This window comes from Engraulis encrasicolus, chromosome 10 (genome assembly GCF_034702125.1).
Source record: "Engraulis encrasicolus isolate BLACKSEA-1 chromosome 10, IST_EnEncr_1.0, whole genome shotgun sequence".
In the NCBI taxonomy this organism is placed as follows: Eukaryota; Metazoa; Chordata; class Actinopteri; order Clupeiformes; family Engraulidae; genus Engraulis; species Engraulis encrasicolus.
The window spans coordinates 37,130,338-37,145,337 of record NC_085866.1 but is presented as its reverse complement, the minus strand read 5'-3'; the positions used below and the strand labels follow the sequence as shown (position 1 = coordinate 37,145,337).

The following is a 15,000-nucleotide window of genomic DNA, read 5'->3' as shown; positions in this document are numbered from 1 at the left end:
TACATCATTTCATAACAATGGTAGGGTGGACAGCTTCACCTGAAGCATAATTAGATATTTGCATAATTGTTAATCAAATGTCACCTCGCTGTGCTATTAGGATATGATAAAGCATGGTCTGTGTGGAGGCACAACTATGCCTTCAATAACACAGCTGATACTATAACACAGCAACCTGAGTGTTGTTCAAACCAGTGTGTCCTAACCATTTATTGTCTTTTGCCTTTTTGTCAGTACCCCCTCACTCATGCTCTATATCTTACTCATTCCCAATGTGCCTCTTGGCTCCATACATTTGTTATCATTGATTTTTTTTTACCCGTACACCCTGGACTTTGCTCACATGCCCCTAGTGGTACCCGGACCCCTGGTTGGGAATCTCTTATTTAGACCAGACACCAAACCAGCAGAGCAGCGGTGTTAAGTGGTTTCTGTTGGATTGGGGCTGCTAAGAAGACATTCATCTGCTGGGTCTTATCTGAAGGCCTGAAGGCATCTCAATTAGTCCCGCATTGGTTCTGCCAAAGGTTTCCTGGCATGTTGTGAGGACCTTTGATACAAGGTTCTTCTGCGTCCAGAAAAGAAAGAACAATAGTACACAATGTGGGGAGGATGAGATAAAAGACGAGACTGAGGGGGGCCAGAAAAACACAAAGATGGAGAGAGAATGGAACAGACAGAGGGGGAAGGGCAAGATGAACAGAGAGAAAGAAAGAGAGAAAAAAGAGAGAGATGGAAAGAGAGGTGTCTGTAAATACAATTTCTACACAAGCAGCAGCACAAACCAAGGGTTCTCAGTGTTTCACCAACAAGGTTGTTTTCAGGTCAGTCAATGGAAATGGACGCTTGCCCAGAAAAGATGAATGTCCGAATAATTCATCTATATTTCATCCATACATTCACATCCATTCTTAGTACCAGCCGTACAAAGAAAAATGGGAAATAGTTTAGTCTTCCTATACTGTACCTCCATATGTGTCTGAGTTGTCTGAAAGACCTTGACAAATGGAAAATTACTTTCCATGAGAACAGCACGGATGGTGAAAGTAGCTCGAGAGGAGTATCTCGCCTGTTGAAAGGACTGAACACATGGAAAGTGTAGGTCATGGCTTGGAGTCAGCACAGTGGAGACGGAGAGGGTGAGATTTTTCACCATTTGGGCTGAAAGAAAGAATGAGCGAAAGAGTTAAAGAAAGAAAGGAAAGGAAAGGAAAGAAAGAAAGCGGCAATCCCTCTTCAGGGCTGCAGGAGATTGAAGCCTTTGTTTAACGCCAAAAAGAGAGAAAGAGAGAGAGAGAGAAGGGAAAAAAAACCTTAGAGAGGTGTCCATTGAAGCGAATCACTGAACTGTGATGGCAGAGGGGGCCACTAATCCACAGCAAGGGGCATGACAGTGTTGCACTTTAGGGTCAGTTTAGACATTAAAAGCACTTTTTAAAAAACCTCCACATAATCAGGCGCAGGAGCCAATGACGTCCACGTTGAACCTGTTTTCCTCTGAGGAATGTAGTAAGTGACGTTCCCTCGGGCATTTGCAGACAAAGGGGAAAAAACCTTGAGGTGTAGGTGAGAGAGAGACTTCTATGAGAAACCTACAGTACAGCCCAGAATGGGTTCTTCTACACGCAGAGACATTCAATAGCAGTCAGAAACTGCACACAATGTTTCTACTTCAGGGACTATATTTTTATACACATAAATCTTTTCTAACATCTGGTAATTGTTTTCTTTGTCTGCTAATAGATACATCAGGATGTCAGAGATCATCACATAGGTCCTAATGGGACTTGAACCCGTGCCGAGCCGGTAGAACATGGTGGGTCCAACGGGAGGTTAATTTTCATCGCACTACCCAGCTGCACCACAGATGAGAGGGGGCAAAAATCACCTCAAATATCCTTCTGCTGGAAGAGAATGAACATGCTATGCTCTTTGCACCCCACTTTCATTGTCTTCGTTATTTTAAAGCTAATCAAAATCATGAGTTACTCTCTATATAGGCTGGAAGTTTTTGATTACTTCTTCGTGTTAGGGAAAGAGAAAGAGGGGAAAAAAGGAAATGCAGTCCATAAGTTTAAAGCATAATAAATAACCCAAATCATTTCCCCCCTCCTTCTTTACGAAACGGTGACTGCATTCGAGGCACTACACTACAAAACACACAGAGAGAGCAAAGAGGGCTCTTTGTTTAAGGGCTGATTTTTCTTCAGTGAGGAAGCCAAGGCAGAACAAGGACCTGGCGGGATGGGAGGCCTGTAATGAATCCCAAATGAGAGGCCCCGAGCCTGCTCGCTCGCTAAGATGATGTCAGCCACTGACTTGCTTGCCATCCAAGGTCCAGGTTTAAGAGTGTACTGTTTTGTGATCACACTACTGCTGCTGCTGCTGCCGCTGTTGCCACTGCTGCAGCCCTTCCCTCCCTTCCCGTGAAATAATTGGTAGTAAGGCATGGTAATATAGGGCCACAGAGAGGTGCACAGTTTAAAATGGCTGTTTTAAGGTGTCTCTCTCGGACTCTCTAGTTATAGCTGGCACACCTTCAGATTGGTCAGGGTGATGTCATGTCAACAAAGGCACAAATCCGTTTTTAGTTTAGCGTTTTTAGTTTAGCATTGTTTTATGAGAAGTGGGCTGGAATGCTCTTCATACTTTTTTGAGTTGGCAAAAGGTTATTCCTCTTTGAGACATCTTGTAATTTTCCTCAGTTATAGAGTGGCATTCAGGGCTGTGCTATATCTGAGACCAATATAATGGCATGTGATGTGCTGCAATAGGCATGCAATGTCGTAATGAAATGTTCCCATCAAAACATACGCTGCATGCTGCACAATTAACTCTCTAACACAAACAAGCAATCAAATCAAATGCCAGACATACTTCTGTTTGGTATTTAAGACGTTGATTAATGTACATCAGAAGGAGATTAAATAGTTCAGCTGTAATTGAAGCATGCCCTTCAGGACTTTAAATACCACGGCATCTCTCCTTGATGTTTAGCAGCAGGTAAACTGACTGATTCCATGTAATCCCCGCTCTTAAGCGTAAAACCTGTGAACGCCGGAGTCTGTGCGGAGATTTAAGGGTTCCCTCCTGAGTTACCTGCAATGAAGATGCCATGACAGCACATCACATGCTAGAGCATCTGAACACGCCGAGTTTAGCTCTCCATGCCTAGGCTAGGATTGGCCATATAATCCCATGAACGCTGCATTATGTTATGAAATATGCATGTTTTATGTGAAACAGTTGATTGTAAAAACGTTCCAATAATACAACATAATCGTTGTAGTGAAGTCAAAAATGTTAAAGTTTCAAGCTAATCATGGCTAGTGCTATACAAAATGCTGTTGTATTCATTATTTCAGAGCTTTTCTCCTTGCTCAATACTGTGGGCACTAGTTTACAGTAAATAATTGGCTACAAGGCTGTATAAAAGTCCCGCACAAACCACCTACCTACGGTATGTGAATGTCCAGACTATAAGTTCTGTGGAGGTGACAAACTGCTCATGTTTTTCTAGGTCACTCGGTCTCCCGGGAGACCAGAAAGAGACCCAAGAGATCCTATCTTCCAGTGCCTTGCACACCACACCACTCTACTGGCATGCAAGCACATTATCTCCCGTCCCGTCCTCACGCCCAAGACCTGCAGGAGATGGCCATAAGTACAGTGCAGTGCATCCCACGGGAACAGGGTAATTTGCAATGCACATTTTCTCACACGCTGACGCACTGAACAGCAAGTTTTTCCCAGGGTAAAAAAATGCATGTTGCTGATTGGACCAGGGAGGTCTCGAGGAGGTTATTCGAATAAATAAATAAGAGGAAACTTTGTAATGCACTCGAAACGCGTTCATGGATAATAAATCACGAGAAATGTCTGCCTGCTAACCCCCATACACACACAACTTCCATGTCAGGTGATGAGAACAACCAGCTATCAAGATAAGCTGGGGCACAATAAATCACCTAAAGCCCTGACACGTTAGCATTGAAGTCTGACAGACGCTTTCCGAAACTTTGGGGGAAAAGACAGCCATTAATCCTGAGGTCATATTTCATAGGCCTCAGGACAGACCCTCCCAAAACTCTCCTGTCCACAGCGGGCTTCTTTTAGCGGGGGGAGGTGAGCAGGCTTAGCCAACGCCTGTCAATTAGAGACCAATACGATTCTCCCGGGGATGAAAGGAAAGGGGTAACGTGAGCACTCGGCTTGCCCACAAGGCCCTGGGGTGGGCTGGGGCTGGGAAGGCAAAGCAAGGGACCAAGACTTACAGGGGTCAGCACAGCGGTAAACCGGCCCCAATAAAGCCCCCCAAACAGGGCACAATGGCACCAAAGCTAGCTCGGGCTAATGAGCGAGTGAGCTTTGCACCTGACTCTAAGCCGCAAGATTTGGGGAGGGGCTGTGGAGAATGAAACCAAGGTAGGGTGAAACTTCCTCAGAAACAAAGAGGAATCTGGCTGGAAAAAAAGACCCCGAGGCTGGTCTGGAAGGAAGCAGAGCAAAGGACGTACTCCCAAATCCCCAGCAGCATAGTCTACCTACGGCACTACCTACCTTCCCAGCAAATTTGGCGCTAGCTGGCCCAAGCACTTAAGCCTGAGCTCGAGAGGGTTTAGCCCAAGGAAGCTAAATTGTACCCTTGGAAGCAGAGCAAGCAAGGGGCAGAGAGCAGAGCCTGAGGCATGCTGGGAGCCATAACGGACAGCCTGTGCACAGGACACACCTGCCTCCTCAAGCCTGCTGGGGGGAGGGGGGAGGAAAGCAGTAGAAAGTGAGAGGTGAGTTAGTGAGAGTAATAGAGGGTAGAAGAGAGAAAGCAGTAGAATATGTGTTAGAGAAATAGAGGCAGAGAAGAAGAGCAACCAAGAGAGTGCATGGAAGAGAGTGAGAGTATCAGTGAGTAACTGTGAGTGTGTGTGTGTGTGTGTGTGAGAGAGAGAGAGAGAGAGAGAGAGAGAGAGAGAGAGAGAGAGAGAGAGAGAGAGAGAGAGAGAGAGAGAGAGAGAGAGAGAGAGCGAGGTAAAGAAAGAGAGTTATTGAGAGTCAGAACTAGAGAGAGAGAGGTGGCAGGGCAGAGCTGTCGACGCGAGATCTCATTAGCACGAGTCTCTCTGGGAGGAAGCCACCTGCAGCAGGCTTGGAAGGCAGCCCCAGGAGCACAGCAGACACACACAGGGGTCAACCAGGGTCGGCTTTCCACATTGCAACCACAGAGAGAGAGACAGAGAGAGAGAGAGAGAGAGAGACAGAGAGAGAGAGAGAGAGAGAGAGAGACAGAGAGAGAGAGAGAGAGAGAGAGAGAGAGAGAGAGAGAGAGAGAGAGAGAGAGACAGACAGACAGAGAGAGAGATGAAAAACTGCAACAATAATTCAAACAGCTTTACTGTAGCTCCAACCAGCAGCACATTGTCGTTAGCGCTCGCTAGCGGTCTCAAAAATGTAGTCTACCTCAGCAACCCACCTACCCCACATGTGCCCACATAACCACCCACACATACAAGCCTCTACACTTAATGAGTACAGGCATAGCTGTGGTGACCAGGGTAGCGCCTTATAAAAATTATTTGAAAGAAGGAATTTGGACTATCTGGGGTGTAGGGGCGCTAAAAGGCATGCTAGCACCCTCTCACTGGCAAACATTTTCTAAAACCGGCCCCTCCTAAGCCTCTGTGACATTTGAAATATGTATCTGCGTGTCCATAAAATGCATAGCCTGGGATCTTTGACATGAATTTTCTAATTTGACTGTTACAAGTTCATCAGTGGAATATTCAAATAAATACGCACAATTAAAAAGTCCACTTGCTTCACTCCTCTCCCGGTCTCTTCTCTTGACCCTAACGCATTTCGACCTGTCAGCGGCTCCTTATTTCATCGACTAGAACGGCATGTCTGTGGACGACGGGGACACGGTCCTAACTTTCCGGCGGCCAGTCTGCTGACACACACATGAAATTGTTCATTCACAAATAGCCCGCCTTCAACCACGAACGACGTCCACTCACCGGTGTTCTATTCGTCCCATAGACATAAACGCCTGAAATAGCACTGAACGCTAAATACGCTAGCTAGCTAACTACTAAAGAGACTGATTGTCAACGTGAATTTTATGTCGGCTCATTGGTGTCAAATATTTTTTCCATTGTCATAAACCGCTTTAGGCATACAACTGCAATGATTCGCATCCAGACCGGTCGTGATCGTCAAAAGAGACATCAGCAAGCTGCACGCAAAGAGGTCCCAGTTGTAGGAAGACAGAAGTCTATTGGCTTACAAGCTCTTTCAACTGCATAGTTGATTTAGTGTACTACGAGACTTGCTATTTCAGGCAAGTGAGACTAAAGAGCACTGTAGACGCCTTGTCATAAGACGAAGGAGGCCCTACCACTCCTTGCGTGTGTGTTTGTGTGTGTGTGCGTGTGTGTGTGTGTGTGCGCTGGCCTGGGGTCCAATGTTTAATCCAGGCCACATAGTGAACTTTGGAGCAGTCCGCTAAGCTTCTCCACTCTTAAATACCGGATTCAGCACCTCCCCTTCAAAAGGCCGCTAAGCCCTCCACCATCTTATCTGGTCCCCCCTTTGAAGTCCACCAACGCTGATGACCGGGCCCTCGCCCTTCGCACGACAACTGTTGTGTTGCAGCGCTGATTTGTTTACTTGGAGGAAAGCGCAGAGGAAAAACATTGTTGAAAAGTTAAACATAACATGATGAAAAAATACACTCCCTTGAGTTGCAGTCTGACCTGAGATGACAGACTGAAAATGCTAAACGCCACCTCTTTCCATTTTTTTTTGCCTTTAGACCTCCACAAATGAGATCATTTGCATTTTTTTCACGCATTTTCTTTTCTATTTGCTGGTTAGATCTTGTCTAAATGTCATAACAACCTCCTCAACCCGTGGAGAACCTGCCTGCCAGTTTTCACATACTTAATTAACAGGGCTACAGCACCCCAGCGAGAGGTAGGGAGGGAGAGAGAGAGAGAGTGAGAGAGAGAAAGAGAGAGAGAGAGAGAGAGAGAAAGAAAAAGAGAGAGAGGGGGGGGGGCACCAGTGCAGTCTGCCCCGTGTGACACTACAAAAGGGGCGCTCTTGCGTCATTTGGCATTTATGCACTTCATCAAACATCCCTCCCCTGTCTCTCGGAGTGTAATCCTGCCTCAACCCCCTCCCACCTACACACACATCTCCCCCCCCCCCCCCAAAAAACCTCCTTGCCTCCAAACACACACACACACACACACACACACACACACACACACACACACACACACACACACACACACACACACACACATGCGCGCGCGCACATAACTGTACACACCCACCCCGGCAGGCAGGCAGGCAGGCAGTCAGGGCTTCATCCTTCAAAGAGCAGGCCTGCTGCCGTAATGGTATAAAACGAGAGAGGGAACATTAGAGGCCCATTCCACTGGCGGGAGATCAGAATGAAGACGAGTGATGTTTGTTTGGTGATGTTTGTGCATGTGTGTGTGTGTGTGTGTGTGTGTGTGTGTGTGTGTGTGTGTGTGTGTGTGTGTGTGTGTGTGTGTGTGTGTGTGTGTGTGTGTGTGTGTAGAGGCGGGAGGATCTTACAGCCGGGAGGGCAAAAGCATGAGGGTATCATCCCCACCCTCCTTACACACACAAACACGCGCGCACACACACAGACTCGCGTGCATGCACACGCATGCACGCACGCACACACGCACACACACACACACACACACACACACACACACACACACACACACACACACACACACACACACACACACACACACACACACACACCGAGGCATCATCCCTACCCTCGCTCACCCTCCCTGTCAAATGCCGACACCTGTTTTGATGAGGCCTTGCTCTTTTCATTCATACGATAAACACCGGATTCCTACGCAATTACACCAGAAACTTGTGTGTGTCGTGCCTATTAATACAGCTCCCACAGCTGTTTCCCTGCATCAGACGCTCTGTTTACGATGGAACACGACTTTAATTTATCGCCCAGTGTGACGTCAACGTTTTGCCGTCCCTACAGGTGCGGCTAGCGACGGGATTTGCACCACCATTTCGAGGGTATTAAGCGATTGTGTCTCTGTGCATATCGAGAACTGCCCGCAGGTACATTTGTAGCACTGGGGACGGTATTTTAAGCCCCCCCTTACACACAATGTAAGTCATAGTTACGCTGATGCAAGTGCAGACACTTTGCGTCAGGGAATCTGGCTGTCCCATACTGTAGCAGTCGAAAGACGATAAAATGGTGTTTTTTTCCTTACAACCTCCGTTAGTAGTGTAATAGTGTAGATGTAATGGTACAGTCGTCATAAATAGCAGAGGAGACAAAGAGCGTCTGCAGAAGTTCAGCCGATAAACACTATATGGGCTGAGTAAACATGACTTCAGCTACGGGTGAAAGATGTAGCAAATCACAAATAAATTGGGCAAAAACGAAATAGTGATAATGAAAACTTGTAGAACTCTCACGGGCCATCTTGGGCAGCCACGCTGAAAGTGATGGCCTTCAAATGTTCAAAAGTGCGTTTACTTTTTGTAAAGTATTAGCACACAAAGATTAAAGGATAAAATTCATTGAGTATTTCTGTCTTCAGTAGTCAGAGGCATAATGAAAATACTTTGGGGGATAATGTCCAGATGAAAGCAGATGGCCGGAGACGAATTTCGCTAAGTGTTACATAAAATATACATACATCACTCCACAGACACTGACGTCATACGCTGAGGAGCCATAAGCCTTCTTGCTGAGTGTCCCTGTCCTGTCTGTGGCCCTACAAGCATGTTCTCCTTATTCTGCCTCGCACACTAGGAGAGCCTGACAACCTTGTGGTCCCCTTTTGTGTCTGAATTTATTTTCATTCGTCTGCTCTTTCATGTCGTAATTTATGGCCCTTGTGGCTCCACAGTGCGACTTTATTATTCTTTTGTCTTTTTTTTCTCTCGTCTTCATCTCTTCTCTTCTTTTCTCTCTTTCGAGAATTGTCTGGAGCGGCTCCCTCCCCAGACAAAAAAAAGCGAGAGAGACAGTACCGAGGCGGTCGCCTCTCCGCTCCTCTCCTCTCCTCTCCTCTGTCAAAGCGCGGCGGTACTGTGGCGGCGGCATGGCAGAGTACAGTAGGGTCTGCCACTGCTGGCACCAGCCCAAGAATCCCCAGAATGGGGGCTTAATACCCCCTGGGCTGACAGCTGCACGGATAAGCCCCTCTCTTGCCCGCTGTCATTGGCGCCCCTGTATTGTGCCTTTCCCTGTAAAAGCCGCACCAGAATTAGGGAGGTGGTGGTGGTGGTGGCGGGGGGGGGGGGGGGGGGGGGTAAGGGGGTGTGAGTCACTGGGCTGGGTTGGAATGGGGGGGCCTGGTTGGGGGAATAGTGTAGGGGTTAACATTCTAAAGTCATGTCAGGTGCTTTTCTTCTCGTTTGAAGTCCTGCTGACATGCACAAGTGCGTTTGCGGCTTCCAGCCCCACAATATTTATAAGGTATTAATGCTACGTAATCGGACAGACAAGAGCGTGGTGCCCTCGGTAGCAGTAGGGGCCATGGGGGTAGCTGTGCCCTGCCCATGGCAAAAGGGGAGAGAGGGGATTGTGGCGCATTGGTCTTTGTGTATTTTTGGTGGCACCAGGCTTCTGTGTCATGCCCTCGCTCTAAATATGTATTTCAAAGAACCAACAAATCCAGCCTCTGATTCTGCACCCTAATCCCATCTGTGAGAGAAGGGTTTGGTGTTCATCCAAAAAGCCTTTAAAGTCTCACAAGGAGGCATAAAATTCATAAATTCTTAAATTGTATGCACAAAGAGACGTGGCTAATTTTGGCTTTCTTTCTTTTCGAGCCACAACTGACCGCCTGGGGAGGCGAGGATATAGAGAGGTTACTTGGCACGTTGCCATAGTTACCAATATCTGTAAATTATCACGTTCATACCCTCTACCCCCTCCTGTTGACCCCTGGGAGCCCAGAATGGCCTCTGTTTGACCTCCCCCCCCACGCACACATACACCTCCTCTTTTTCCACTTGCTCTCTCTCTCTCTCTCTTTCTCTCTCTCTCTCTCTCTCTCTCACACACACACGTGCGGAAACACACACACAGACACACACAGACACACACCGACACACACCAAGACACACACACACACATGCACACACGCACACCCACACGCGCACACACACACACACACACACACACACACACACACACACACACACACACACACACACACACACACACACACACACACACACACACACACACACACACACACACACACAGGGCACCCCTCCCAGATCTCAGCACAGCACAGCACAGCACAGCAAAGCAAAGCGCAGCCGTCATGACAACTGAGTGTGGGTCTCAAGAGGGCTGCTGTATTTGCGGAGAGGTGGAGCCTGGCAGCCGGCTGACTGCACAAGATCCTCGATGACAAATGGGGGACACAAAGTGTTGGGCAGTGATGACGACTCTGAGAGTAAGAGGAGAGAGGAAAGGGATATCACTAAAATCAAGGGCTGCCGTGACTGAATGTGAATGAGGAGTGCAGAGCTTGTGAAGTGGCAAGGAGACAAAACAAAAAAAAGGTTCCATCCTCTAGAGTTGTCGATGACGAATGGGAGGCGCACAACGTGTTGGGAAAGCGCTGACGACTATAAGAGAATAAGAGTAAAGGGATAGAAAAAAAATAATCGGCGCCCTGACTTGCCACTTCAGTCTCTGGACTCTTCAAACAAAGAGACAAAACAAAATAAAGTTCCAACTTCTCGAGTGTCGATGACAAATGAGAAGCACGAACTGTTGGGCAGCCGACTGAGTGTACAGCGAGAGGAGAGAGTACAGGGATATCACCAAAATCAGAACTGCCGCCCGTGACTACAACTTCAAAGTCTCTGCGCTCTTCAAAGACAGAGACATAACACGGTCACAGTCTCATACTCTTCATACATGGAGACAAAATAAAAGTTCCATCTTAAGGGAGGGTCCATGAGAAATGGAGGAGACAATGTGTGTTAGGTAGCGTGGATACCTGAGGGAGGAAAGAATAAAACAGAAGGCCTGTAAAGGTACACTATATTGTACTTGTACCGAACCGAACAGACCTGTACCGAACCGAACAGTGCTGTACCGAAAGGTAGATTGACAGGCAACTCTGTTCATGTTTTTACATTATGCTGCCACTACGTGCAGTGGCTCATGCAGAATGCTGAGAGAGAATGCAAGAAAAAGAGGTGAGAAAAGTCTAACGTAGCAGTTTGAATGTATTTTCTTTTCATATACTGTACCGAACGAACCATAACCCCAAAAACCGAGGTATGTACTGAACCATGATTTTTGTGTACCGTCACACCCCTCGTAAACAGATATCCCCCAAAAATAAGGCAGCACTTCACAGCCTCTGTACTTCTCATACAATGACAGAAAACAAAATTAAGTTCCAAATGTCTAGAGGGTGGATGAGATGAGGAAGGCACAATGTCTTGTAGTCTTGGAGCAAGAGAAGGAGAAAGTATGGGGGTATCGCCAAAAAAATCAAGGCTGCATTCACTGCCACTTCACTAGCCTCTGTACTCATCATACAATCAGACTAAACAAAATAAAGTTCTAGGATCGATGGCAAATGGAAGGCACAATGTGTTGGGCAGTGTTGCTGCCTGGGAATAAGAACAGAGCATCAACGGATATCGCCAAAAATCAAGACTGCTGTGACTGGGACTGTTGTTTCACGCCCCCCCCCACCCACAACCCACTTCATAAAAGGACACAAAGCAAAGAAATAAACTTCCATCTTAAGGAGTATGTGTCAAGCAAGCTCAGCATTCATTTGCAAACAACAGGATTAAAGGTCTTACCAAATGTCAAGGCTATGGGCTAGTTGTGGTTGCTGGCTTGTGGTGTCTAGTGCTTCAGACGGCTTAGGCCATTATACGTCAGGAAAAAAGAGAGCACTCCAGAGCAGAATTAGTTTTAACTACTTGGGAGATTTTGCATAATTATCTTTTTGTCTGGAAAATGAAACAGCTCAGTCTTTTTGGGGTCTGGGGACACTCCCTGACTTGAACAAGATAAGAGAGACCGTGAGGCTCATTACTGAAGGAGAGGAGACAATTTGTGCTTTATTACGGCAAATAATAATGTATCTGGATTTCGACGGGAACATTCCCCCCACCCCAAAAACCAGCACCGCCAGAATTAATTGGCTTTATTAGGCTGTTGGAGGGGAAAAAGAAACAGAGAAAGTGACACCTCTGCAAGCGTAAGCTTTCAATGTTTCCATTTCCAGGCCTATCCTTTTAGCCCAATTTAAACAATTATACTTAAACCTTGACCAGAGGACTTGCATTTTATGACAGACTGCACCTCTTGCTGTTGCTGCTTGCCCCCCCTTCCTCTCTCCTCCTCTAGCTTCTTCTGTCTGTCCTTCTCACTCTCTCATTCACACTCTCTCTCCTTCTCTTTCCCTTTTTGTCTTTCACATGCACGCACACACACATGCTTGCACGCGCACGCACGCACGCACATGCTTGCACGCACACGCATGCGCGCACACACACACACACACACACACACACACACACACACACACACACACACACACACACACACACACACACACACACACACACACACACACACACACACACACACACAGACGCACACACACACTAATAAGCACTTCATGGCATGTGTCTAGTTCAACCTCACCATGTTGAGAGAGAATTATTTACAATATTTATCATTGGGGAGAAGCTAAGAAGCTGGAGGCCTGCAATCAATCAATTTCTTTTCAGCTTTCTGCCTAATCAAAGCCCTTGAAGATACAAAGGCACTGCTTTCTGCCTGCACACTGGGCATGTGAATGTGTAATGTGTGTGTGTGTGTGTGTGTGTGTGTGTGTGTGTGTGTGTGTGTGTGTGTGTGTGTGTGTGTGTGTGTGTGTGTGTGTGTGTGTGTGTGTGTGTGTGTGTGTGTGTGTGTGTGTGTGTGTGTGTGTGTGTGTGTGTGTGTGTGTGCGTGCGCGCGTGCATACGTGTGTGCGTGTGTGTTTAGAGGACAGGAGGGAAAGGAGGAGAGAGAGAGAGAGAGAGAGAGAGAGAGAGAGAGAGACAGAGACAGAGACAGAGAGAGAAGTAGAGGGAGAAATAGAGATAGACAGAGAGAGAGGAATGGAGAGAGACTTGAACAAAAAGAGAGTCCATATCTCTTTGAAGATGCCAAAGTTTTGGATCAATATTTCACAGTGGCGAGTGAGGGAGGGCAAAAAGCCTGACCAGAGAACAAAAAAACAGGCATCCCTGGAGGGCACACACCTCTTTTTACAGCAATTTCTTAACCTTGAGCAAACATGGTGAAACTACCTTTGCTTCCATGCTTGACAGAAAAGAAGAAAAACAAAGTTTCTTTCTTCCATGCAACTTCTTAATGACCTCTGCTGTTTATTAGTTTGTTATGTCAATTCTGGTTAATATTTCAGCATTCGGTACATGTCAGTGTTAATCAGTTCTATACTCCATCTGTGTTGATGGAAGGATTCTGTCTGGCCGTGTAGAGGTATTTCTGTTCAAAAGAGAAGAGAGCTGCCCAAGGTCAGTCGGGCCTTTCATTTATTTTTCTGAGGGTTTCTAAGTAAAGTCTCAATGATAGACGCTCCTATGAACCCATCTTTTAATATTTAACCCACTTGAAGGACACAGCGAGACATTATAACAGCTGTACAATCACAAGTGCTAAGAGCTTTTTCGTGTTTTTCACCGGCCCTATCCGTCCGAGAATGTGCCTTTCCAACAAAAGTGCAAGACATTACGCTCTGGCACACATAAAGAAGGCAATGGCAGAAAGGTGTGAAGCCAGTCATACATGTATGTTTCGCCTCGAAACCCATATGGGGACCCTTATGGTTACTTAAAGATTATGGGTGTTCTTTGGTCTGTATGAATGTGTGGTCTACGTAGACGTGAACACCCACAGATATGGAAGTGGTTACTGGTGTTCTGGAATGATAAAGATTGTATAGTGCACATGGGAAAAGGGTGCATATGTCTCACAGGGAATTACATGAACTGTATATCCCCAATGCCAACAAATAGGTGGTATGTGTGGATATAATAATATAGGCCTATAATAAATAGGCTACTACACAATAAATACAGTGCCATCATTTAGTCTTCTTCATGAATCTGGAGCTTCTTAAACATTGTTTACATTTGATGGGCACCACCACTCCCCTGTGTATACTGTATGTACAGAATCGTGTCCATAGTCTATCTATATATACACGTGGCCCTCCAAATGCCAGCTTTCTGTTAAAAGGAAATAAAGCATCGTGGTGAGTTCCTTATGCATCTGATCATTGCCAACATATTTGAAGCTTGACCAGGAGGGAATGCAATAGGGGACAATTGCAGGAAGGGCTTAAATTAGAAAAGAAAAGTGGAACCAACGGTGATTACTAAAAATATGTGGACGGCTGATCACAGGTCACAGGACGATTTGCTTTTAAGTTAGGATACATAATGTATAACCACTTCAGCCCAAGAAACCGACGCATGAATGAATAATGCATCAGACCACTACTAGGGGAACACATAATGTGCATTTCGCATTTCCTTGCTCTTTTGCTCAAAACTTGGTGTGATGAAGTTGTATTAAAAACCCATGCAGTAAGACGCTGCATAAGACTACCTCTCAAACAAACGCTCTGGTTCAAATTAAGCCACGAACAAGGTTTTGACAGACAATATGACAGGCAAAATGAAAACTTTCTTTAACCGATGTCACCAAACTGGAATCGACACAGTCAAGACGCAGACATCGGGCTGAAAGGAGTGCCCGCGCTGATGCGTAAAGCCACGGTCTGTGACACAGGTAGCAGCGTACTCCATCCTCAACACTTTAAAAGCCTTAACAAAGCGTAAAATCTTATTTACATGACTGGTCTGACGTCTTATGAAACGACTATATACAATGTTGATACTGCATCA

At 46.3% G+C, this 15,000-nt stretch overlaps 1 protein-coding gene across 3 annotated transcripts in view; it reads right to left on the bottom strand.

Moving 5' to 3' along the window:
- sema3gb (sema domain, immunoglobulin domain (Ig), short basic domain, secreted, (semaphorin) 3Gb) overlaps nt 1–15,000 on the bottom strand; it is a 57,785-nt gene that overhangs the window by 41,655 nt on the left and 1,130 nt on the right. The gene's annotated exons all lie outside the window — the stretch shown is intronic.